Source organism: Cuculus canorus, chromosome 1 (genome assembly GCF_017976375.1).
Source record: "Cuculus canorus isolate bCucCan1 chromosome 1, bCucCan1.pri, whole genome shotgun sequence".
NCBI lineage: Eukaryota > Metazoa > Chordata > Aves > Cuculiformes > Cuculidae > Cuculus > Cuculus canorus.
In genome coordinates, this window is record NC_071401.1 from 119,998,869 (window position 1) to 120,024,520 (window position 25,652).

The 25,652-nt window shown below is 39.9% G+C and overlaps 1 protein-coding gene across 25 annotated transcripts in view; it reads right to left on the reverse strand.

Moving 5' to 3' along the window:
• The window catches only part of ZBTB20 (zinc finger and BTB domain containing 20), a 492,045-nt gene that overhangs the window by 62,242 nt on the left and 404,151 nt on the right, over positions 1–25,652 (reverse strand). The window contains exon 7 of one of the 25 annotated variants that reach the window (XR_008453586.1): positions 1,885–4,744. The exons of the other annotated variants lie outside the window; for them this stretch is intronic. The gene's annotated coding sequence lies outside the window, so the exon portion shown is untranslated. Of the gene's footprint in view, positions 1–1,884; positions 4,745–25,652 lie in introns of those variants that run through there. 25 annotated transcript variants of the gene reach the window in all.

The following is a 25,652-nucleotide window of genomic DNA, read 5'->3' on the forward strand; positions in this document are numbered from 1 at the left end:
CGAGCAACATACAGCCCTCTCTTCCCAGAGAAAAGATTTCTACAGTAGTACGTGATGGCAAGGCAGCAGGGAAGCGCATCTTGCAGTGCAGGGAGTTAAAACAATTATTCCTCGGTCTTATAAGAAGAACCCTCTTGAGGCTCAGTTCTGCTGCAGTCCCTCAGCATTTCAAGAACAGAGCTGGCAAACAGGTGCTTTCCTCCAGAGACCTTTATCACGACACATGGGATCAGCTCCAAAGAGGAATAGGGCATGCGGAGCAGGCGTGGAGGGGTGGGCAGTGTGGCTGTGCCCAGGACCACGGACAGAGACAGCAGGAAAGGGTTTCCGCTTGGAGGAACGCCACCAAATCCTCATAAACGGGAATTTGTTCCTTCTAAGTTATACACGGCCATCAAACTGTTCTCTTGCACCCACTAACGTGTTGACTGGCATTCTGGAGTGTGGTTATCTCAGCCACTGTGGCTTGGAGGAAAAATAATGGAGAAAAATGTAGAAGATAAAACTCCAAACTGTGAATAATGATTTCTCCTGATCATGAGAGGTGCTGGTATTATAACCACTGACATCAACAGAAGCTTGCACATAGTTCAATATCCATCAGATTCCAACACTCAATTGGATGATTAATGCATTCTGATATGAGTCACAAAACTAACTCCTTTGCACAGTCCTTTAGAAATTATACTTACTGTTATATTTACGTCTCACATACTTAAGACTCGGAGGAGAGCTGGACTTCACCATACATCTTATCCTCATCCTTTTATGAGGGAAGAGTTTTTGTTGTACAACCAAATCTACACTCCACTGCTCTCAAATAAGATTTCTGTAGATCTGCATTCCAGACATTTCTTTCTTTTCTAGATATTTATGTGAATCATACAGCTGTAGCGTCAGCTTACTGCAAAACCTTCCGTATACTTTGTCTCATAAAGCCCTTTTAGATTACTGAAGTGCTAGCATTCTTATTCTACATTAGAAACTACAGCTTGGAGATGTTAAGTTACTTGCCTAAGGATCACAGAAGAAAATAATAACCACAAATTGGAAAATCAGACCTCAGAATTCCAAGTCAGTCCGCTTGTTGCAGCTGAGATCAGCAGAGGCTGCTGTGCTAGAAGTCCTAAGAGTCAGGAAAAGCCCACAAGAGATTTTTAAATTTTTTACCCTACCTTCTCCCTTTCCTTCACAGAAGTCACTTAGAATTCCATACATCATGAAAAACTCGAGTCTACTTTCTCTGTGGGCAGCGTAGGCTGTAACTTGTTATGACAACATTTTCTGGGAATGTAAAGGATAGACGCGCACTTCTTCCTACTGCATTGTGTATTTCTGATCTCCATTCTGGACACACAGGCAGCACTGGCTATTTATTGAGTCTTTCATACACCTGAATTCCTTGCCTACTCCACATACCAGTTAGGAGCATAGCTGTTGCCCAGTCCTGTATTTCCCCCCCTTTTTCCTCTTCAGTATGTTCTACTGCTCCATTTAGCCCTCAAGAGGTCTGAAGATGGTGCAACATGCAGCTGAGATAACTCAAATCCCATCACTGAGCGATCTTGTAAGCCAGCAGCAACAGTAGGACTGAGCACATTTCAGTCAGGTGCTGTAAAAAGTAAAGTGTGTCTGGCAGCACAAACTTCATTACACCCCTAGCAAAGGTCTTGCACAAAATGATGCTCCCTTGGTGCAAGAACCTTGTTTCTCTGTATTTCTTTATGACTACAAGTACAGTCCTAGAGCCATATTGATAGCAAGTGAGAAATAGACTGAAGGCTCCTTTCCAGATGGAGAGAAATAGCGAATGCTAGCTACTTTCAGTATTATGCTCACCCTGTTTTGACATTTGGAGACATCCTTAAGCATGGATTTCTTGGTTTCTATTGTTTGTATGTTCTGCCCCACCGCAATTTCATCGTACATTTTAATGAGTGAATTTATTATATAGCTCACTGCACAAAAAATTCAGTTATATTATAAAAAAAATCCCTAGTACTGTTTTTTCAATCAGATATTTTCTGCATGTATTTTGAGTCCACTGCCAGTTACTGAATAGCTTTCCTCCATTTATTTATTTATTTTGTTGCTGATCTTGGTTCTGCCAGGGCATAAAGCTTAATGTGTGTCTACCCTCAGTACTGCTACCTCATTTTTTCTCCACTGTATCCCAGACTACAACATAGACCTCTCTTGAAACCAGTGAGACAAGATAAGCCTTTTCTGCCTGGCAGCATTTCAGAGACATTAAGTGTAAGAGAGAAGGTAAGTAATTCACCATGCCTCCCATTTCTGTAATGGGGGAGGACATCTTGATACATTTACAATACTCCTCTGGGGATATTTCATCAGTTATACCTAACTCTAATGGACAATAATTGATTTGAACTTTCTGCTTGGCACAGAGCTGTAAACAACTTCACTCCAGGTTGAAGCAATGAACTGGTGTTTTGTAAAATTTAGAGAAATTTGGAAAACTTCTGCATTGGTCTATTAATGGAGCTAGCAGCTGAATGATCCAGGGGTAAACTCACTTGTCTCTTCAACTTTAACAGCACAGAGGGCAATTATTAATCTAAATGATATTTTTTTTCATTCTAACATCTCTCCTCCATTTTCGTCAGGGGTTGGCATTTCAGCTTTCATTTACTTTCTGTCGAGAGTCAAATCAGCATACAGTTTGAGAAGATATTTTTATTCTTTATTCAATGTCAGATGCTTATTTTTGTAGTTCTCAAAGCAGAAAGTCCAGAAAACTCTCTGTCTTTAAGTAGTCATTAAATAATATTTGCTAAAGTCTATAAAAAAACAGCACCCAAAGCTCTTGGGGTATCCCCTCCACCATTAAATTTCCTATTGGTTAGTACATTAAGCTGTTTTATTCCTGGGCATGAAAGCAAAATTCCATCATTTTTGAAAATTTGGCATATACAGCATTGTATCTTTGCCAAGGTTTGCGAAGTGAAAATACAGAGTTCTTCATAGCTCTGCTAGGGAGTAACTAAGCAGCCCCTGTTATCACACACTGTATTTTTTAATGCCTGTTGCATTAGAGATTATCTAGAAAGGTTGCAGCTGGGGAAAATGATCACATCAGTAATCCATATTTTAAGATCCCTATTTCCAACATACTGATCATTAGGGCGAGCTATGAAAACACTTTTGTAAGGCATTAACCATTCTTCAGAGATAATACTAATGCTCACAGAAAACATAAGCAAAGCAGCTATGCTTAGGTTAGCAACAGGCAAGTATAAGCTAAAAAAGCCAAAACGATGTCCTTCCTAGTTCAGCCTCTTATGAATGGAAAAGGTCATTCTGCAAGACTGTATTTCTGCACTGTTTTGTCGCATTGAGGACAGCATTTTTTTTTTTTTTAAATCATCCTTTGGTACAGGTGCTGTAATGATACCGGCCTTGAAAGCTTTGCTACAGTGCCACAGAAGTGTCACTAACACAGGCAGGGCAGAAGATGTCAGGTTTTAAAATCAAGCAGCTCTAGCTGCCACCACTCTCTGACAACTGGAAGGGGATTCCAATGTATTTTCAGTTGGTATGAACACCAAGAGTCTAATCCTCACAGACCTTTCTTATTCTGGTAGCCACACTGACACCAGTATCACCGGCCCTCTGACCAGTACCAGGCCTTCTGTTTTTTTTCCAAGAGACGACTAAGTAGTACTGAACCAAATGGCAAAAGGTAGGACGGCCACCAAACTAATGTAACTTCAATATTGATAATGATTGGGATGGATAATGAAAAACAGCACACGTGTTTTCAGAGAGTTGAGAACCACAATATTGGGTGTGCAGCTTCTATAGCTTTGGTATTTTAAGACAGAAAAACTGTTTTAATTTCCCGCTGGTCCCTTGTTTGAGCAGAGTTTTTGGCATTCATCCAGCACTAATTTAAGGAGTTAGTAGTAAATACTAGGTGCAAGTCTAAATTTTACTCTCTGGATTGAGTACCTGTATTACAAACATGGCAACAGGGAAACTGGTCTACTGCCATTATCAGGCTGTGTTCTCTTCTGAGGTTTGTAAATAACTCATTAAATTGTGTATTTCTGTATTACGAGGGTCAGGTGAACCAACATTGAATGAAGTATGTTTCTACTTATTACTTTGGTGCTTTTGTTCTCTTATAATTTTTTTTATAGTTCTGTTTAATTTGATTTTATAACAAGAGGCACAGCTGTATTTTAAGCATATTATAATGAGTTACTCTAAGGGATAAATTTCTTGACCCAATACCTCAATTTAGCATCTTTCTTAAGACAAATTTGCAGTTTGGGAATGGCAGAAGATGAAGAGAGAGAGGTGCTAGCACAAAGGATTTCATCTGAACACTTCACATTCCAGCACATTTCAGGGAGAAACTGCTAAAAGGAACTGGCTCTTCTAATACAGTCCTTATCGTGAAACCACAAAGACAGACTGGACTGAATTATTAACTTCTGTAGTGATAACATTTGCCCCATCTCTTCTATCCACATGGGTATCCTAGGAAATGGATCCCGGTTGCATACGTAATGCTAGCTGCCAATTATTGCTTTACACCACCTAGCTGGTAGCAGGAAGTGGCAGAACCTTCTGGCATTCAGTGCTTCGAAAGGCTCCCCTCTGCAGAGGCAACACCCAGGAGCTGGGAGATGGCCTGTTCAGGCACTGGGCACTGAAGCACTCAGGTACAGACAGACTCTTCTAAGCGAGTGGAAAGAGCCAGCGAAGATCAACCAGCCTACAAAAAAATTGTTTATGGTTTTAACTATCGTGATAAACAATTTACAAAGTACTGAAGCAAGGTTTGTGAAATTGATTCATAGGTTTACCACTTAGTCTTTCAAAGTAATAGAGCAACCTTTAAATCTTCTTGTTTCTCCAGCTAATTTTAAGAACAGATTGCATTGTGTTTGGCTAGGCGCACCAACACCTTCTCAGTTTGCAGAATGCTCTAGGATTCATATGCAACATAAGCCTAGATGATAAATCAGTATTTATGATTTTTAGGTTTTCCATACACCCTTTGTGAAAATGGTCTAAACAGGATCTAACCCAGCTGAAAATCATAAAGGACTGCTCCAATATATAAAATGATGACAAACAAAAAGAAATTATTTACAGCACTGCAGTATTTCCATCCTTAAATGGTTCCTTTCTTCTTTCATACTGTACCTATCCAGTCCCCACCTTAGACTCTCAAGCTCAAGTACAGAACCTCTGTCTTTCTATGGGTTTGTTTGCTTTTTCAACCACTGTTGTATCCTTCTTTTTCTCTTTTATCTGAGATTTGTAAACCTTTCTTATGCTCTGCTTGGCCTGCACTTGTGCTTAGTGAGAAGCATTTGTTTGGCTTAAACAACCTCTTACACCTTTGCCTATTTAGGCACACTCACCTTCCTGCTTCTCTTCTTGCACTTCGCAATACCATGTTCCTATGACTTCTCTGGCACGCTCAAGAAGCCTTCATGAACCTTTCGATTTTGTTGCCTAAAGTGTACAGTCTTCCTTGAATTATCTTTTTTTTCCTTATCTTTCTTTCTTTCTTTCTTTCTTTCTTTCTTTCTTTCTTTCTTTCTTTCTTTCTTTCTTTCTTTCTTTCCATTTAGCCAAAATAAAATAGGCTACCGTTGCGTATCTCTTCTTGTATTCATCACCATAGGAAGTATTTCCGAAGTAATTCCCAAAGACTACAGTAAGACCTAGGCCAAAGAGCAGTTCTTTAAAGACATGTTATAAATTAAAACACTCTCTATAATAAAGACTGTTTGCAACACACCAGAACTGTTTGACTTCTTCCTTCTAGCTATTCACTAATGAAAATATAAATATTTCTAATTTATCAAAATAAATAAATATAGGTGCATCTTCTAGGTTCTAGCAATATTCTCATTCTTACTAAACCATATTAAAGGAATGTACTGAAATGCTGTGTGATGAATTTATTTTCATGAAAACAGGGAGGAAGACAACAGATCTAGTAAAACAAGATGCCAAAATCTGTATACACAACATCCTTGAAAACCTATCTCTTCCCATTCTATTTAAGAAGTATAAATTCTGCAGTGAACTGGCTTAACCCAAGGTGCTATACACTTTGGAATTTAAAATAGACTATCACATTTTCAAATAATTAGATACAAACCATTCTTACATATGGTTCCTAATCATGGACTTCAATATAATATTGCTTAAGGAAGGTATAATTTTTATTGCTTACCTCTCCAAAACTTTCCCCAAGTGGCAGCTCACACGTATTTTTCACTTGTGATTCTGGATACATGCAACAATTGTTTGGGAAAGATTGCAAGGTCCCTTTACACAGGGTGAATTGGGTAAAGACTCAAAATAAGTGGTGCCAATCCTTTATCCATCTGGTTTATGACTGCTCCAGATGGAAGGAAGCTATTAGAACACCACTCTTAACTCACAGCAAAGGCAGAATATAGTCTCCAAATTAATGATTTACCATATGAGCGACCCAAGCTTAGTCAGAAGGCCAAGAAAGTACTTGGCCCACTCAAAAATGTTCAGATTCATCTCAAAACAGAATAGACCAGATTAACAGTTCCTGAAGTCTAGTAGCAAAAGGAGCTGGGGCAGCTTGACAATGCCTGAAAGAAGCAGGATGGAAATCAGCCCTTCTACTCTTACACAAGTTAAAAATACAGGTCTTCTGCCCATGACATATTTTATGATAACTATGCTCTCCTGTGGCAGTTTCCAATCCAGTAATGCAGATGCAGCCTTTGACATCGAGCTTTGATTAAAGTGAGAAAAGCTACCAAAATTAATTACTTTCATTTCCTCAATGCTACTTAAGCGCCGAACGGTAACAATGTGCAACTACTGCAGTGCAATCAAGAAAGGAAGGAGGTAGTAACTGGGGTGTCACCAGTGGGCCCCACAGGCTGCTGGGCAGCTGAACGGCAGGGCAGGGATCAGCACACAAAGGGCTGGATGAACAGGAGGAACCTAAAGCTTCGAGTGACACCTAAAGGCAGCTGGGATAATAGGGACCTTTAAAGAGGTCTTTGAAAGAGGAACATGGAGTGGAGATAGCAGGGATACAGGAAAGGCATTGCTGAGGATTTTTCTGTTCGTTAAGGGAAGTAAAATACAGCCCTCGCTCATTACGGAGGCAGTCAGCTTCGCCAAGCTGATACATCTCATCAGCCTATTAATAAAGCTCTGCTAGAATCTAGTTTCACAAGGCAACCCATCGGAGTCTGTGCTTCCAAGGCATGGTACAGACACAGGGCTATGGAAAATGTCACCCTCTGGAGAGACCTGAGTGAGGCAGTCTTTTTCATTAATACCAAGTCTGCACAATGAATCAACAACAGATTCAATAAGGCCAGGAAGAGCAAAAATAGAGCTTCTGACCAAATAAAAGACATGTAATGAGATCAGAGTGAATTTAATGGGAACCTCTATTCCACTGAATAGACAAGGTCCCAGACATCCTCCTTCCTGGGTCTCAGGAGCTAAGCCAATAGACTTCAAGTTGCATCATTAAGTTCACAATCAGACGAACTGTAATTGAAATAAAAGTCTTATTTTTGGCTTGTTGATCAAAATGGAGCTCAGATGTGCCTGAGGGCATGATTTTCATCAGGACCTCAATGCAATCCTTGATTTCCCAAGCACCGCACCTGCAATGAATCATGGGCTCAACTAGTAGCATATTAATACCCAGTTACCTGATGTGCAGGTGGAAATAGAAAACGCAATATTGAAATGCTTTAAAAGCACCTGCCATTTATAATGAACACAATTCTTTCAAGGCACAAAATTGCACCTTAACACACATATGCCATTATTGAAAATCATGCCCCATGATTTTGAAATAGGATATTCACATTTGTGCCTACATCCTGATAGCCTTTCATTTCCCCTCCGTCCAATAATTAGTCTAAAGACCCTCTTCTTGACTAAGAAATTTAGTAAAGTAGAATCTCCACATCGTGATCATAGTAGATCCATTAACCTTGTGGAAGACTATCAAAAAGCACACATCAACAGAGACCAAAGCAGTGATCCCACACCGTAATTTGTAGTCAAAGACCACTAGTCAAATCCACTAAAACCAGCATGTGTCCCTCCTTTAATGTGCAATACAGCAGGTGAAGGAGAACCGAGAGAAATGAGAAATCTTGTTCTCATGGGTGGAGACACAGCCTGTCAGCTGTCCAAATGCATGAGTAGGTAATAAATACAAGTTAGCATCCATTGTCCTAATGTCTTGAAGCTTAGCCTCTAACTTAGTGTCACACAGAAATTCAGCAAATCCTGTGGGACACTCTGGTACCTAGGCAGAAGAGAAGATAATCTGGGGGTTTGGTGATCAGGGGCAGACAAATGAAAGAAATAAATGGCTGCTTCATTTCACTTGTTTCCTGCAGAAGAAAGCATCTGCATCAAAATGAGTTTAAACATAAGGGAATAAATTTTCAATGTGTTGCACAGGGATTTAGCCACATGACTCCCATTGATGTTTATGGGAAATGAGTGGCTAAATCCCCATGTAATAGGTTGAAATTCTAGCCCAAGGAGACTGACTGTGGAGGAACTCGTCAAGGTCTTTGCTTACAAAAATTGTGAGCATATCAACTATTCTCAAATACTATCTCCCTTTACCAGTATATAATCAAGTGGACCCCGTGAAAGGGACCAGCGAAATTACCTCTATTAAAGGGTTACTAAAAACCTTTAAACTGCTCTACTAGCGAGTGCATGAACATGATCTGTGGGGGAAAGGGCATGTCAGAGGCTGACTTTTGTGTTGATCGTGTCACTTTTTACAAGCTGACTCTCTCCTGGAAGAAAAAAAAAGGGGTTATTGAATGATTTAATGCTTCAGACTTCAGCAACAAAAGATTTCTAGCAGCATGGACATCTCACTATAAAATGCACCAAGAAGAGCTTCTAACCATAGTTAGTCTCAGTAGGTTGCAAGAAAAGAAGGAAGATGCTAAATCCCTTGGCTTTTCTCCTGCCTTAAGGAGGATGGAGATAAGCGTCAGATTAAAGTGAGAGAATCTCTTCTGTTTTCCAATTACACAGATCCAGGCCTACTGCAAGCCAGAAAATTTTCAGTAGCCAAAATTTATGACCAAATCAGCTATATGAATATCAGACTAGAGGTTTAACCAGGAAATAAAAGTGTAATTCTTTCCTCAACTGCATGATAGTTACGTCTCCAGGTAAATAAGCAAACGACTAGGCTATTTCTGACTAAAACACCTATTCGGGGTAACAGTGTTTCTGTGAAAGCCACATCCCTTCTGCAGGAATGTCAATGGAATTCTGCAGCCATTTCCCTCAATCCCCTTGTCTTTCCCCCTCCTATCCTGCCAAGAGGGCATTATGGAGCTAGTATGGACAAAAATGAAATGTTTTAACGTAACATATCATTAGATTATATTCTATCATCCTACTGCAGTTTTAAAGGAAGTCTAGTTCAAGTAGGGTGATAAAGAAAGCAGGTCCTTTACAGATGTGCAGCCCACAAAAAAAGACTGTTTCATTTCTGTAATTCTTTGGATATAGATGCTGAAAACACCCTTCCTGTAGGGGTTAGCCTTTATGATTTATTTAGACTTGAGAAAATGGAGAAGATACTGATCACAGCAAAGATTTTCTTATAAACTATCAGTCAGTGGCATTCCATGAAGTTAGAGCAATGCACACCTATTTTTCTTTGGCCATCATACTACAATTTCGAAAGACAAACCACAGTCCTCTGTGTGTTTCAACTCTGAAATATTGTATATGTGAAAATTAATCTGGCAGACTATTCTGAAATAGCAGGCTTCTGGGATGAGCAAATGGGTACAGTTTTCTTTTAACTGTATTTTGAACCCCATGTGTTGAGAGAAAACAACAGAATGGAAATTGCTCATCAAAATGTTAACTTGTGGCACCACAGAGCCCCAAAGCAGGTGTGTGGCATGCCGTTCCCTTTGCTGACATGCCTACCACATGGCACCCAGTTCTGCCACCTCCATTCCTTCCTTTTTGAAACCCTCTTCCTGCAAACACCAAAACGCGGCTTGACATTGAGTCTAGCTCAGAAGCGACGTGACCTTTCAGAGAGCAGGCAGTTTGGGAAAACCTTCATTTAGGATAATCCGTCACAGAATAATCCTTTGGATTATCTGTAGCGACCATGGTCCTTCCAGCCCAAATATAAACGTGTTTCAGCTAATACTTTAGCTATTAGGAGTGTATCTAGTCACAAAATATGATCTTGCTAATTCAAACTAACAGCTAGGATGCTGACCTATCACAAAAAAAAGGAATTTTTCAAATTAACAAACACTCAAACAGACAATACAAAATATAAATAAATAAAGGATAAAACATCACAGAGCATACTTTGTTCATTTATTTTGACAACTGCTTAGGTTTAATTTGTGGAAATACTTTACAGTGTACAAGTGAATGTGCTATGATGAACTTACTAAAAACAATGAAGGCCTCGTCATCTTTGAATGAATGTCTGTCTCCATAGCTTGTAGCTGGAACTGAAAGCTACTAATGGAGAAGTCACCTGATAAGGGTGACTGATATTTTCAGAGAAAATGGGGGAGAAGATGCCCTTTTTGACTTGTTCTCTATTCTCCTTGATTTTCTGTGTACTTGGATATCACAGGCTGCAAGAAGCCAAAAACTGCTCTGCATCTCCTGGATCCTCTAGCCCTCTGCTAAAGCTTTGTGAAGGATCATGTGGATTACTCCAAAACATCTAATGACAACCACAATGTTGTGTCCTGGTCTCCAATATCCACCCCCTTGTGCCTTCCACAGGGCCTTTCCAAACTTTCACAGGGGTCTCAACCTGACGTGCCAAATTTCAGATACCTGCTCACAACCACGTTTCTGATAAAGAGATGGATTTGAAATGAAACTGCCCATGGACTTAGCACAAAATTTCACTTGCTCAAAAATCTCACATTTCTAAAGATACTACCAGGAATTTCAGAAGTCACTTCTGAAATATGAGCTCAAGGGTATAAAAGTTTATCTTCACAACCTTTTCTTCCCCTCTTAAAATACAAGAAAATGTTCTGTGTTTTTTAATGCATAAAGACAAATGTTGCTCCCCAAACTAGAGAGCAGCACCCTTCTTCCAACTGCACTTTTGTCTTTTTTTTCTACAAAATACAATGAAAGGATAGGAAACCTTATGGATGTTATTTGAAGAGACGCTATCTTATCCAGCCTGTACTATGTGGGTATTTGTCTCAAGGCTTAATTTATCACTCCTTTCCCATGCAAAGCAGTTTACCAGTTTTGTTATTGCTTTTGTTCAGTGTGGTTCAGAGGTGACAGAGAGCTGCTCTCTTCTGGAAGAGTGCATGAAGTCCTAATGCATTTTTCTATGGGATCCAAGGGCCTTTGCATCTCCATCTAGGGAATGTACCTTCCCTTTGCTTCTACTTTTCATGTATACCCATGGATTTAAATTTCCTTTTCACAGCTAGAGAGAGAGTACAATAATCACCTGAAATGAGGAACTTTTGAGGTTCCAGAACAGAAGGAAATCTGCCTGTGAAAAAGGTAATGGCACAAAGGAAGTTTACGAAAATCCTGATAATGCCAAGTGAGTTACCAGGCTGCAGGAAAGTCTGTAGGCTACAGCAGCCCTTCTTTGGTGACCATGGTATATTTGCTGAATTCAAGTTTTCTCTTAGAAATGGCAGTATAAACAACTATTGTTTCAGGTGGCAACAAAGAGTTAGCATGCCACAGCACACATGCGTGGCACTCTTTCCAAACCATCAAGAAAAAAAAAGATTGGAACAAAAATACTTACAGATTCTGTTCTTAAAGAAACATGACCTCTCAACTGTTTCAGCCGCTAGGTTCCAGCAGCTGCTGTTTCTTTCTTTCACCCACAGAGTGAAAGCTGGAACAAAAGGCTAAGGACAGAATATTGGGAGTGAGCTGGTGTGAGTCAAAGAATTACACTGAACGTAAATAGAACGTAAATAGAGATGAAGAGGGAAGTTGGTAGTACATGTTATGCTGATGGCACATTTATTTGCCAAACTACAGGGCTGAATGAACAGGCAGAAGTCAGAGGAAGCATCCATTGACTGGACCAGGCTAGAGAAAGGTGGAAGACTTTACCGTAATGGTTGCACAGAGTATTCCTGGTAAAATACAACGCAGCTGTAACCACCATTACATTCATTACAGAGTTAGTGTAGTGTACTACTCAGGTGCAACAGTATTCAGAGGTAAAAAAGGGGCAGCTCTTGCTATGTGGACAACATTAACAGGATTTTCATGCCTGCCATTTTCCTGTGGCCAGACAGATAAATAACTCTCAGACATAATTTGATTTCAGCCACAGGATGGCAAAGGGAGAAACAAGTCATAGCTCTACAGATAGTCAGTTGCTCAACTGGCAGCCTCAGACCTTTCCTTTCTTCTCAGGATGGAATTTATTATCCTAGCTCTGAGTTCTGACTTCATTCTTAGTGGCTGAATTTGTGTCCAAATGCCTCTTTGCGGGCTGCTTAAACTAGGTGGGGGGTTGCCCTAGAGGATAACACTGTTGGAGGACAATAAACAGCTCTAAAAATCATTATTTTTCTTTAACCCTCACCTCCTCATTATTATTTTGCAGTGGTAAATACAAAGGGCAGATAAGCAGTGAAAAGAGGAGATGTGAAGTACCCATGACAAAATCCAGAAGCATTAAAGTGATGCCTCCTGCCTTCTTCACTTGAAGGTGAAGTTGGCTGACATGCTAGAAATCATAAAACTGAAAAGCAAAAGTTCTTCCAGCAAAAAAGCGATTTGATCTTTTTTTAAGATTATTCCGACATCGCACTGGAGAACCCAAGTCCCTGGGAGTAATTGAGATACATGCTGGGTGGCTTTCAAGACAGATACCAACTTCATACTATCAGCTGAGCTGCATTAAGAGCCGTCTGATGCCCTGTGGTCTAAAAGTATGACTTCTCAGGGTATGCAAGGCAGATCGACCCATCCCTAAGTTTAGTGGGTACAAACTCACCAGTGCAAAGCTCACTCATATTCTCAGTATTATTGAGGCAAAGCTCAAGAATCTTTTCTTCCCTATGACTGTTTTAAGAGAGAGAGATGTGCCCTTAGAGGAAATGCTGGTGTGAAAACATCTGAAGTAGTATTCAGTATTTTCTTGAAATTTTCCAGCGCTGCTTTTATTCAGGATTAAAGTCTACTTTATTTTGTTGTACCAACAAACAACAAATCCAATCCCAAAGCATTTAGTCTAAATCCACTGGAGTTTTACTGCACTACTGCTTAAGTGGGAGCAGACCTCAAATGCTACTTCTCCTTTTCTGAAAGCAAAGACCTTAGCACTTGAGCTCAGAAACTTGACCATTAATTGTTTGTATTGCAGAGCCTATGACATACTTAAGTAGCTGAGCACAACAATAAACACAATGGCCAGTTCATTAAATCATTCTTTGTTAAGACTTTCCAAAGCTTTGGGCTTAAGCCTCTTAAAATTGAAATCATTATGCTATTTTTTTAAACAAATGAGCAAACATAACTCACACAAAAAGGGGAAAGCACAACAGAGTCTCTGATGTATGCATCATCACTGTGATGCCTCACTGAGATTAAACTATATGTCTAACATCGCTAAAAGGTTTCAGCAGCAATTTCCAAGGAGAAGCTGAAATCGGGAAGGGCTAGAAAGTGCTGCCATTGCAGTCACCTCTCCTGCAACCGCTTTCCTTGGCCTGTCACATCATGAGAGAGGCTATCAATAAACTTTGCGGAGTGGTGTTTGCAGTCCCTCTTGTGTCTGTAAGATCCTGTCAAAACCTTGACTTGTTGACGCACTCTGCCAGGCTCTGAGGATGACTGGAGATGACAAAAGGTGGAAGCAGGAATGGAAGTTTGCTGCCTTAGGCAAGTTTGTTCTTTTAATGCTATGTGCTAATACTCCAACTTAGAAAAATGGAGCCAAAATATTCACAGCCTTGCAAGTATTAGGCAGGCCTTTTACACAAGGCTATTTAGATAAGGCTAAAATACCTTAATAAAATGCCACCACGATGAGTGCACTGAATTATGCTCCCTTTTAAGCAAAATCAGAATCTTGATTCTTTCTTTTGCCACACAGCTCTGACTGCCTATAGCTTGTTTCTCCTGTGTGTGTCAACATTGCAGCCACGCTGCAAAAGAACACTGTTTCTCCTTAGAACAATTCTGCACCTTTTCTCACATCATATGTCATGGACAGAATCTTTGCCTTTCTCTTCCTGTAAATATGTTTAGTATGTGAATTCACACACTATTAGCAAGAGAACACACTCTAAGGAAAGCAGAAGAGAGATGCAGAGCTAAGCAAAAGACTTAAAAGAAGATATTGCTATCCTTTTCTCCCCGCTGTTCCTACTATCTGCTTTTTCCCTTCCCTCAGCTGTGCTGGTTATGATGTTTGGTGTTACAGCGTTACAGCCATGTCAGACTAAAAGCCAGCTCCTAGTGGATGCTGAGCGTTCCCTGCTCCTGATGGGGTTAACGAAAGCTGCCAGCACTCAGTTTCCTTTCTGAAGTTGTCCCCTACATTGTAAGTAGATCAGGGCTGAGATGTGTTGCTTACAGGCTTGTGAATTGACATGTTCCTCTTTGGGATAAACAAATACAAACAATAATGGGTATGTTCAACATCCTATTCTACCAGACAATTAAATTGCTTTCTTGCAGGTTTTACCATTTCTTACAATTGCTACCATCATGAATCTTAAGACAAAGCTCACGCTGATGTAGAAGTTACAGAATCAGTGGCATATCAGCCTCCAAGGCAGTTCTTCCTGAGAAGAGGAAGGTGAATTAAAAAGGTGGTGGTGGGAGAAGGAGGCAAAGCCCAACTACCTTTTCCCCATGGGAAGTACCTCAGCCTGAGCAGAGGGCTTACAAACTACCTGCCTAGGACTACCTGCCTTGTGGCCTCAGATCCAAGACTCTGCTCGCCTTTCTGCACAGACACAAAGCACATACAGCTTAAAAAAAAAAAAGTGCATTGAATTGAGAGTTAAAAACTACTAGAGAATACTCCGTGGGATTATATGTACTATCAAGACAGGAAAACTTTGCAGATGCTACTGTCTCTCTAGAGGAATAAATGCTTGCATTTTAATATTCTCAGCAGCTGGTTCCTGTTGAATGCCATCAGGATGATTCAGCCACCCACCAGGAACACCAGTAGCAAGTGCACATAGAGAGAAATCTGCAAAACTTTCTGCTCCCGATGCCAATGCTGTTACTTTGGCAAGAGTTTGATCTGTATTAGCTATTCTTCATTACTACCAGTACCAGGGTAGTACTTCACCCCGGGATGGCGAATGAAAATAGCTAATCACTGGTGCTGCCCTAATCAATCCAACTGTCTGCCTCCTATCAGTAGTGCTTCCCACAATCCACACTTAGCAGTTTACTCTGTGGTAACCGCATTCACCTTCAGCTCTGCCACAAGTGACATATCTCTCCCATGAGCTCGTCTCGTCAAAGTGATGGTTTTGGCAGTCTGATGTCCTTCCCCCTACAGTGGTCAACATCTGATGAAAGGGACATTATAACATATTTCCCTTCTACATGAGACTGAAATGCAATAGATTACTTCCTCACCCTAGCTGATGATCGATTTATGTCTAATAATATGAGGTCTGCTATCTATTCCCTATTTTCTTGAAAATCAACATCAATGACGTTCTGTCTGTGGTCTGTGGACCAATTCCAGGTGTTTTATGGAGGTGCATCTGTCTAACAGGAATAATGAAGCATTTGCTTTTCCTCAAGCGGCAATGCTTCCTGACCGTTGTTGGCCAGGTCAAATCACTCAAGGTTTCCTCTAATGCTAGTGGGACAAATCCCTGCCTCCCTTTTGTCTGGTCTTTCTTGGAAGTAGACTAAACTGTGACGTCAGTCTTCAGATCCCTATCTGGAGAGGATAGAAAGTAGAGAAGACTGAAATAGTCAGCATAGTCATTCAGACAGATTGGGGGAACCGTGACTATAGATCCTAGCGTAGGGAAAGACTCTTTCAGTTCTAATTCACACTATGAGTGACAGCCAGACAATAAAAATAAACAGCTCAAGGTCAAAATGGTGGAAAAGTAATGAAGCAGCCACAAATATACGGTCAGTAATGACCTCCTGTGTTTCCTCCTTAATACCACTGCCCTTTTATTTGGTTCAATACAAAAGGTGCTACAGGTGGACAGCAATGTAGTATCAACATCTATTCTAAAACTATAGGGTTTAATTTCATCACCACAGAATATCCTAATTTCACCATTATTCAATGTTTTGGGAAAAAAAAATAAAAATCATGCCTTCAACAGGGAGATAAATGTTAGCTGAGACCAAGCCAGCAGACTTGACCTTTCCATAGGAGCAACCCCAAATAATAGTGCCATACGGTTAGGCAATTCTTCAAGTAATCTCTCAAACAAATGAAAGAAATTTAGGTCTATTACCTGTGCCAAGCTGTCCTAATGTGGAAAACAAGCCAAAATAGAGAAGTCAGAGATTGTGCATTGAATAAGTGACAGAAACATTATGAACACAAGTATTCTCATGTCAGATCCCTGATGTACCCATATAGCTTGTGACACCTACTGCTGACTGCAATGATATTCATCCTGATTAGAAGTGATGCTATCGTATTCGTCACTTGCTTTGCAAAGAATATCTTCAAGAAGCTGTGTCATTTCCAGAATCTAGAGTGGTCCCTACCATGATCTCACCTTAAATCAACAAAGTTACAGAGCTGCCACTTGCTCATTCTAATGAGTGAAACAGTTAAGTGCCATTCAGAGTCAGCCAGGAGCCTGCATGAATATGGAAAAGAGAGGCAGGAGGGCAGCAGAAAGTGAGAGAATAATCTTCTATACTGAATTAAAAATGAAAAAAAAACATTAATGAAAATTTTAACTGCTTTCACAGTTTTCTGGTATTTCGTCTCATGTAAAAAAGATGAATTAAAATTCACAGAAATTAAAGTAACTGAAAAACAGGGAGTTATTTTTAATTAAATAACAAAAACAGCATTGTGGGGTTTTTCTGCCTTGAAAAAAGAATGAGAGGAAGGGGAAAGAGAACATTTTCATTTCTTTTACTTTTCTTTTTTTTGCAATCAATAATGAGTTTTTTTGACCAATGCTTCCAGTAAGCTATCTCATTGAATGTGATGTGGCAATAAGGATCTGTTATCCATTGTGGTTTCAGGGCTGAGAATGGATTGGATTGTTTTCTCTGCCATTTTAGCCCCAAAGTATACTTTAAACAGCCTTAAAGAGAATGAAAATTCTTCTCATACCAGTGACAGGCAGAAATGGCTTTAGAAATTACTTTCATGTTTCCAAAAGTTCTTACTTTTTTCTCCGAGTAAGTTTTTTCTTTGCTTGCACAAATGCAAGGGGATAGCGTGTTTTGAAAGATATTTGGAATATGACACTCGGCGATCCATCAGTCAAGAAGAATACCCAGATATGGGTTTCTAGTAAGCAGTGGGTGTCATGGAGTTTACTTCCATGTACTTAATTCGAATCGGAAACAAGTTAGCCATACAAAGCCTGTTTGAACGGCTGGCTTTTTTTTTCCATCTTCTTAAAAGCACGTGTCTCCTTAAAGGCTAGTCTGACTGGTCCAGACTAGCAACACTTCAGTGTTTGTCATCAATGGCAACTCAGAAATAATATCTTGTCTCACTCCATTTTCCCAGATTGGACAGAACTAAGCATGTGTTTAGAAAAGAATATCAAAGTCCTTTAGAAAAAGATTTTTTCTTTCTTAATAAAAGCAACCAGAATTTTACCTTGCCCAAAGGATTTTATCAAGATTTAAGAGCAGAACACTAATACCTTTAGAGTGTGAAGAACTCATTACACTCATGATCAGAGCTCTTGTAGCACCAGTAACAAGAGTTATTTCACAGGTAAGGGAAGACAAGAAAGAAATAACACAACATTTGAGGTGGAAATGCAAGAATTCTTCAGACTGAACTGCATGAAACCCAAAGACAAAGGCAACCTAGCCACTGGCACCTAATCATTTTGTAGCATTTTATAGGTCAGCTTGATCTCATCTTCTCAGCTGCCTCTGAGACACGAAAATATTGGCTGGTTTTAGAGTTGTTTGTAATAATTTGAAGAAAGGGGGTTAAGTGACCATTTCCAGGCTGCACCACGAGCAGGCAGTGGGCGATGAACATGTCCAAGTAGCAATGTTCCAGCCACCAGAGCAAAGAGAGGTACTGCTCTGAAGTGGGCTGGAAGAGAAACAACTTGAGAAAACTAACAATACACTTACCCGAAGAAAGTTTTACCCTCTTCTATGTTCTTTTGTCAGTAGGAAAAAAATAGCTATGTGTGTCAGAAGAGTTTTCTCTTGCCTAATTAGGCCTCCCTTTCGTTATGCCCTGAACACTGGAGTTTTAATCCTGAGCACAGAGGGGCCTTGGGCAGAAAATTTGGCCACTCTTTTTCACAAAGTCTGAATGTGTTCAGACCTTTCAAAACTGTACCGGCCCCTCTCTAACCTGAAGATTAAGCAGTACATTTTCAAAGCCATAATGAGCTAAGCCCGCTGGCCTCCTGTGACATAGGAAACTATCCACTGCTGAGAAGCCATATCCTATACTACCCAAGGTGAATTACTGCTACTCCTTGTGTTACATTTTTAACATAATCTGTTATTTCCCCATTTGTCCTGACCTTATGGACCATTGCAGACTATGTTCCATCCTTTAATAGCTTTATGATGCTTCATTTTTCACATTATTTTCGGTGCCTATTCTCAAGACCTTTTTTCTTAGATTCCTCTCTCTTTCTCTCCTTATAACTGGGTTTTTGCCTTTACCAACACTTTTCTTTCATTTCTGCCTCATGTAGTTGGGAAGAAAAAAAAAAATCCAGTCTCCACATACTACTTGTCTTTTCTATTCGCCCATTTCTTCTGCCACCAGTAACTCCTCATATCTCACATCTCACTTCAAATTCTACTTCTGACTCCTGTACCTTCAAACTCTGCTCTGAGTGTCAAGATTTCATCATCAATCAGCAAAGTTTATTAATACCAAGCATGGGGAGAAGATTTCTGACAGTAGAGGGCTCCTTAATACATCAGACAAAGGCAGAGCTGATGTTAGATAAATTCAGATTCAAAAGAAGTGAAATGGACTTTAAACCCTTCAGAATTATTGACTAAAATATGTGGTCATTCCCTTATTTAAAGACTTTAAGATTACCTGTCTTTCTGAAAGATATGTTCTAGTTCACCAGACGATAAGAGCTATAAGAAATTCAGTAGGCTTTATCACATGAAGGAAACTAGATAGGACTATCAGAAGGGCCCTTGCTGTTTGACCATCTTCAGAGACGAAAAGGCACCAGTGCCCAATCTGTCTCTGACTCTGCTTGGCAGTGTCATCTCTTGTTCCCACCTGCTAGGAGATGTTGGATAGTTTGGGACAACTTCTTCCCTCTTCAGCTATAAGGACATTTCTCCCTTTTTGCCAGGGTTACCCTTTTCCACGCTGTGGCTTCATGATTGCCTTAAAAATGGTGATTGTGGTAAACAAATGCATTCCTTTATGCGTATACAGACAGAAAACCAGAGCAACTTTAACTTTTCAAGAGTCTTTTCTCACTTTAGAGCTCCAGTCCCTGCCCCAGCTTCTGCTCAGGGCTTTTCCAGTCTGTCTCCAATAAAACTGACCTAGTTCTCCTTGGCTCACTAAGGTCCCCAGGAGATTAATACATTTTTTTTCTACTACCTGTTTGAAGGATCTTAGCAGACAGACCTCCTAGGCCCAAGACACATGAAGTTATCAATGACTCAATTTACATTAAATTACCATTTGGAAATTTATCTTCTTAATCATATCTGTGAGAATATACAGTCACGTCTTAACTATGGCACAACTGACAGATATGGAACCAAGCAGCATTGAATACGTGGACTTTTCAAGGTCTGTTTGAATGAATTCTAAACTGTGGCTTTTTGGAATTGCAAAAATTTACTGAAAAAACATGAGTTAATATTTGTCCGGCTCTTTCACATGAGAAGTGCTGTTACTGTTGTCAAAAAGTCTACCATGGGCTTAAGTAGCTGTAAGAATGCACAACGGTTTAAAATGTGAATAGCTTTTGTAACTAATAGCAAGTAGGCAATATAACAGATGGTGACTCACATGAAAGATAACTTACATTCAGGGGGGTAGTGTTTCCTAGTGGTTAGAGCATGAGACTGAGATCTGGGATTCCCAAGTTAATCATCCTAGCTCTGCCACAGTCTTGCTATATGAACTTAGAAAAGTGACTAAAAAATCTCTGTGCTTCAGATTCCTCATCTACAAAATGAAGATAGTTCTTACAAATATCACCACGCTGCTGAGGGAAAGTGGTCAAGCTGTCAGTTATTACTATGAGCATCATTTTGAGACAAATGAAAGTATGGAAGAGCAGTGTTTGCTAGTGCCATTATTCAGCAATTGATCAAATTGCGAAGTGGTTACTTTGATCAAAACTAAGCAACTACAACCATACTACAGTGAGAAGTGTCAGCTGCTTAACTATGCTCCATGCCACCATGGTATGGATCAGGCCAGGGAGTGAATATTACCTTGCCCAACTGACTCTTCAAAGGCAATTCAAAGAGGCCAAATATAATTACTCTAATTGAAATTAGGCCAGGAAATCACGCAGTCTCTGACAGCGGTCTGAATCTCTATTTCTTATCTCCAACAAAAGAGAGCACCTACAGCTCTCCAGGTTTCTGTCATCATTAGTTGGCACATTACTTCATTTTGATCAGAAACAAGATTGCTTCTCACTCTCTGACTCTACTTTGTGCAGCTCTACGGAGTTTCATGAAGGTCCTCCAAAGCAAGCACCAGAACAGCCTTATGCTGTAGGACATCAGCATAATACAAAATGAATACACTGCAAAATAAATGTTCCCCTTTGCTTTCCACTGTATATCAACTTTTTCCCTTTAATTTTTCTTTCTTCTTTTTTTTTTCTTTTTTTTTTGTCTGAGTGATGGACTGAATCTTTAACTATCTGAACAGTAGACTCTTCAATCAGAGAGGGTCCATTCTTGCCATGCTTTTCAGACAGAGCCTTCCCATCTAACTTCGATGAGAATTTCATGAAAATAGAATTTAGAAAATTTTAGCAGGAAGGAAAAAATGGCTGGTTACAGAGAGAAAGATTCTTTGTAGGCTACACCCTGGTGCTTCAGCAACACACAGGCAATGGCACAAACTAAAGCTTGAAATCAGCTTGCTGGCTTGTCTCACTAGTGGGGAAGGCTGCCTCAGATCAGCTCTGTTTTGCTCTCTCCAGCTGCATACTGTGGCATGGATAATTTTCTGTGGCTTCTGAAGATTGCAGGGATATATTTCAACACGCTAAAAGAAAGTCACAAACAAAATATATGTGTATATATATATAAATATAAATACATAAAAAGAACAGCTGATCTCACTGAAGAAGACTCTGGCGTCTTCCTACACAAAGTTTTCACTGGTATTTCCTGATTCTCCAGCCAAAGAAATCATCACTAAACCCTTCTTTCTGGGAGGAGGGAACAAAAATTATTTCTCACGCTAGATCTGTAGTCTTTATGGGACGTGTAGTTGAGATTAACAGGTTAAAGGGTTTGAGGAGTCCTATTTAAAAGACTGCCTAAATGATATTGTATGTAACTAACTTAAATGCTCTCCAGATGGCCAAAACTGAAAAGGCCATCTGAGCAAAAATCAAGTTCTGTAAAGTGCCATGAGAAATTTTACCCAGAGGATGTGGATTCTGCTTCTGCTGGCTTTAGTGGAAACAGAATTACTCTGATTTATTAAATTTTATTTTTTTTAAAAAAATCTTAAGTTCATACAAAGAAATGTCTGGAAATTCCATGTTGTTATTTTCAACAGAGATGAGCTCAAATCACAAAATCTGGATCTGGATGCCTAGCAGAGCCAGAAGTTCAGGAGAGTTTGGACTGACAAGGCTGGCTCAAGCAAGTGTTGAGTGTTTTCCCAGGATTTTTTGAAGGCCAATACAAAGGTTTCAAAGAAGAGAGAGGCATGTGCAACATGGCAGAGTTACAAAAAAACATCGCTTGGAATTTCCTGGGTTTTGTGAGATTAAAATTGTAAGTCTAATTAGTTTAAAGAAATTAGCTCTTTATAATTTTCATTTTGTAGTGAAGAAACACGAAACATCAAAAATAGAACGAGAATGGAAAAATTAATGGGTTTCAGTAATTAGTTAATCAGGAAATGCTCCTGTCACAGTGTTACTGCCCAATGCACGTTTAAAAAGAAAAAAAAAATAAAATAAAAGTAACCAGGGCTTTCCTCATACTTTCCAAAATAACACAAGCTTCACCTCTGAGCTTGGAACAACTACTGGACATTTCAACGCAGCTCATTTTTTAGTGGTTAGCCACTGAAATCGGTGTTTAGGTTGAAATATCACCTCACAATAACATTAATACAGACATAGAATAAATACATACATCTTGGCAAAAATAAAAAAGAATTTGTTCCTCCTACTGGCCACACCACATTTACATGAGTTGCATGCACTAATGAAATGTTAAATGGAAGGGAAACCTCTTCTGAGACCAGACCTTTTCACCAAGTGCTGAATGGGGGATCTCTGACATCTGAAAGCAGCAGGACAACTTATTACGCTGTAGGAAAATGCATTTCTCTTGACAGTGGTGATCCAGTCTGAGGCCCCACAAGCCACACACTGGTGCACTAAAGAGACATGTGTTAGACAAGCTGTTTTGTCCCTTGGCTATTACTCTCCTGAGCGCTGAATAGATCCGGATTGGGCTGGCTTAGAAGAAAATGTCAGATGAAAGCAGTGAAGTTAAGCCAAGTCAAAACACAACTTTGGTGCAATTCCACGGAGTCCAAGTTATGCTAACAAAACTTTAGCAGCAACAAGCCTTGCCTTCTCTGCCCAGCCCAGAGCCACACTTTCAGACATCAGCGCTACAGCGCCTGGCTTTCAACTTTCTGCAGTTCTTCACTGTATTTATTTAATGAGGAAGCTAAATATGTATATTATTATTATTTGAGCTTATAATAACTTTGAAATAGAATAATCTACTCCGCAGATATTAAGTCAAAGAAGTTTGAGGAGGAGGAGAACTTTTTTTTTTCCTTTAAATAAGGATGCTGAGCAACGACCCACTGAAATGGATGAGACGCCGAGGGGCATGGTTTAGGGATTGTTAGGAATGGTTGGACTCGATGATCCAGTGGGTCCTTTCCAACCTGGTGATTCTATGATTCTATGAAATGGCCAAAAACTTGAAAGAAGCCTTCTACCTTGCGCTTACATAGCTCTAAAATTCAGCCTTACTGTTGTCAAGTAAACTAAATTCACAGGCAGCTTCCAGAACAAGCTTACAAATACTCACAGCTAGGACTGCTCAGAGCACTGTAGCGTGCATAGAGTAACAGGGAACATCATGTACCATGCATGAACAGCACATGATTTTCAGACATTTGTATCACTTATTTCAAATCCAAATTTCCTCCATCAAAGTCTGTAATTTGTTCCTCAGGACCATGAATGTGCCTAAGCACAAAACGTTAAAACAGAGCTAGTTTTAAGTTGTAAGAGGAAGAGAGAAAAGGAAAAGCTTCCAAATGTTGTCCCTGATCAAAGAGTTGCTTACTGCTCAATGAGATGACTGGCAAAAACTAAACAAAAAGAAAGAGTCTGCTGTCGAGAGCAGAGATATTGGTAATTTTTCGAAGGAATTGTAGGGACATATAAATAAAGTTACAGACTGCAGGATTCATCTCAACTCAGCTATTGCATCTCCACTACAGTGAGAACGTCCTGTGTGCTACAGAGGGATGCTGTGCTGCACACGGACACATTCTGGGGTGTCTGGTTTCCAACACTTATTCAAGGGGATCACCCTAAATCCTGATATTTTAGCTCTGTTTTTCATTAACCCTTTCTTGGGAAAACCTGCACTTATTTCAGTGGGAAGGCATCTCAGATGAGAAATAAGGAACACCACCACCTAGCAGGGAGACCTCGATGTGGTTCAAGACACCTACAGCAAGGTCAAAACACAGTTGTTTCTGGATTCGTACAAAAAATCACTAATCTGTACTTGCCTCACTTACAAGACTGCTTTTGTACGCTGGCCTAAGCATAGACCGGAGAGGAAATGGTAAAACGTATAGTTCTTCATGATCCTAGTAGGAGTATCAGCACAAAATGCATGTAAATCGCTTATACGAAATACACCTGTACTTTCCCCTGGCACGTGGTGACTGGCTCCCGCACAGCCAGCTGCTGAACACTGCATGTTGGTAGAAGGCCAGCCAAAGCACCTACGTCCAACGGTACACAACTCCTTTGTGTCCCAACAGTGCAAGCAGGATTTCAGCTTTGATGATCTTACCAAATTCAGATGGGAAAAAACCACCCAGTTACACAAAAACACAGCAGTAATTACGGAGGGAGCAAAGTTGTGTAAAAAAGCTCATTTTCTGGTTTGCTTGCCAAAGTATATTACAATTCAGGTTGCACAAAACTGAAGCAAACAAACAAAAAACCTAACACTTTAAATTTCTCCCAAACAACCTAAATCTTTCCCCTTCAAACCATCTCATTTTGGAATGTTTTTAAGGATTTTCCCCCCTTTTCCTTTAGAAATCAATTCTTAACTATTGTCAAAATAAATTCTTAGTTCAAAAACAGAAATGAAAACATTGCATAGGGAAGTATCAAAACAAAGCATTACCTCTCTTTTGGAAAGACAGACTTTTTTTCTTGGAGCGATTTAATATATTTGATAGCAATTCATTGTTTCTGTTGACGTGACTTTGCATTTTCAGGCAAAAAGTTTTGCAGCGAAGTTCATCTAAATGAGGTATTGTTAAAGCCAGCACAAATGGGAAAAAGTCATCTCCCTTAACTAAAATGTGACTCGGTAGGAGAAATATCGGTGCCATAAGGTTACTTGGCTACACACCTCCGACTGCTAGCTGCTGTCTGGTTCCCTCCATCCTACTATTAGGCACCAGCGTTCTGGCAGAGGAAACTTTTATGGATTGCGTACAAAAAGCATATTTAATTTCTACCTTACAACTTCATCGTCTATTCCTTCAACACAGTATTTCATTTTTTTTATAGCCTTAACTTCCTCCGTTTGCTCACCTAAATGCAGAAAAGCCCAGCACAGGGATCAGTACCTGACAGCTTTTCATACTTGGTGTGGAGGAAGTGCCCAAATGAAATAAAATAAAAAACAGAGGAAAGTTTTATGAAAGTGAAATGAACAGCATGGAGAGCCAAGGAGCAGCAGCAGGCAACTCTGTATTCCTCCTTTGACTGACGCAGGTGTATCCCAACTTCACCCACACAGACAGGAGAGACAGAGGAACATATACGAGTGCATACAGACACAACGAGAAGTGCCGGAAAGGGCAAAGGAAGAGGTAGAAGAGAGAAATAAAACTGCAAGGTGTTATTTATTTTTACAGCTCGACAATGAACTTCAGTTTTGGCAGAGGATTAAAAACAGCCCTGGGAAATTATTAAGGATTTTCTTCTTTTCTATAAAGCTTCCGCACAAAAAGAGAGATT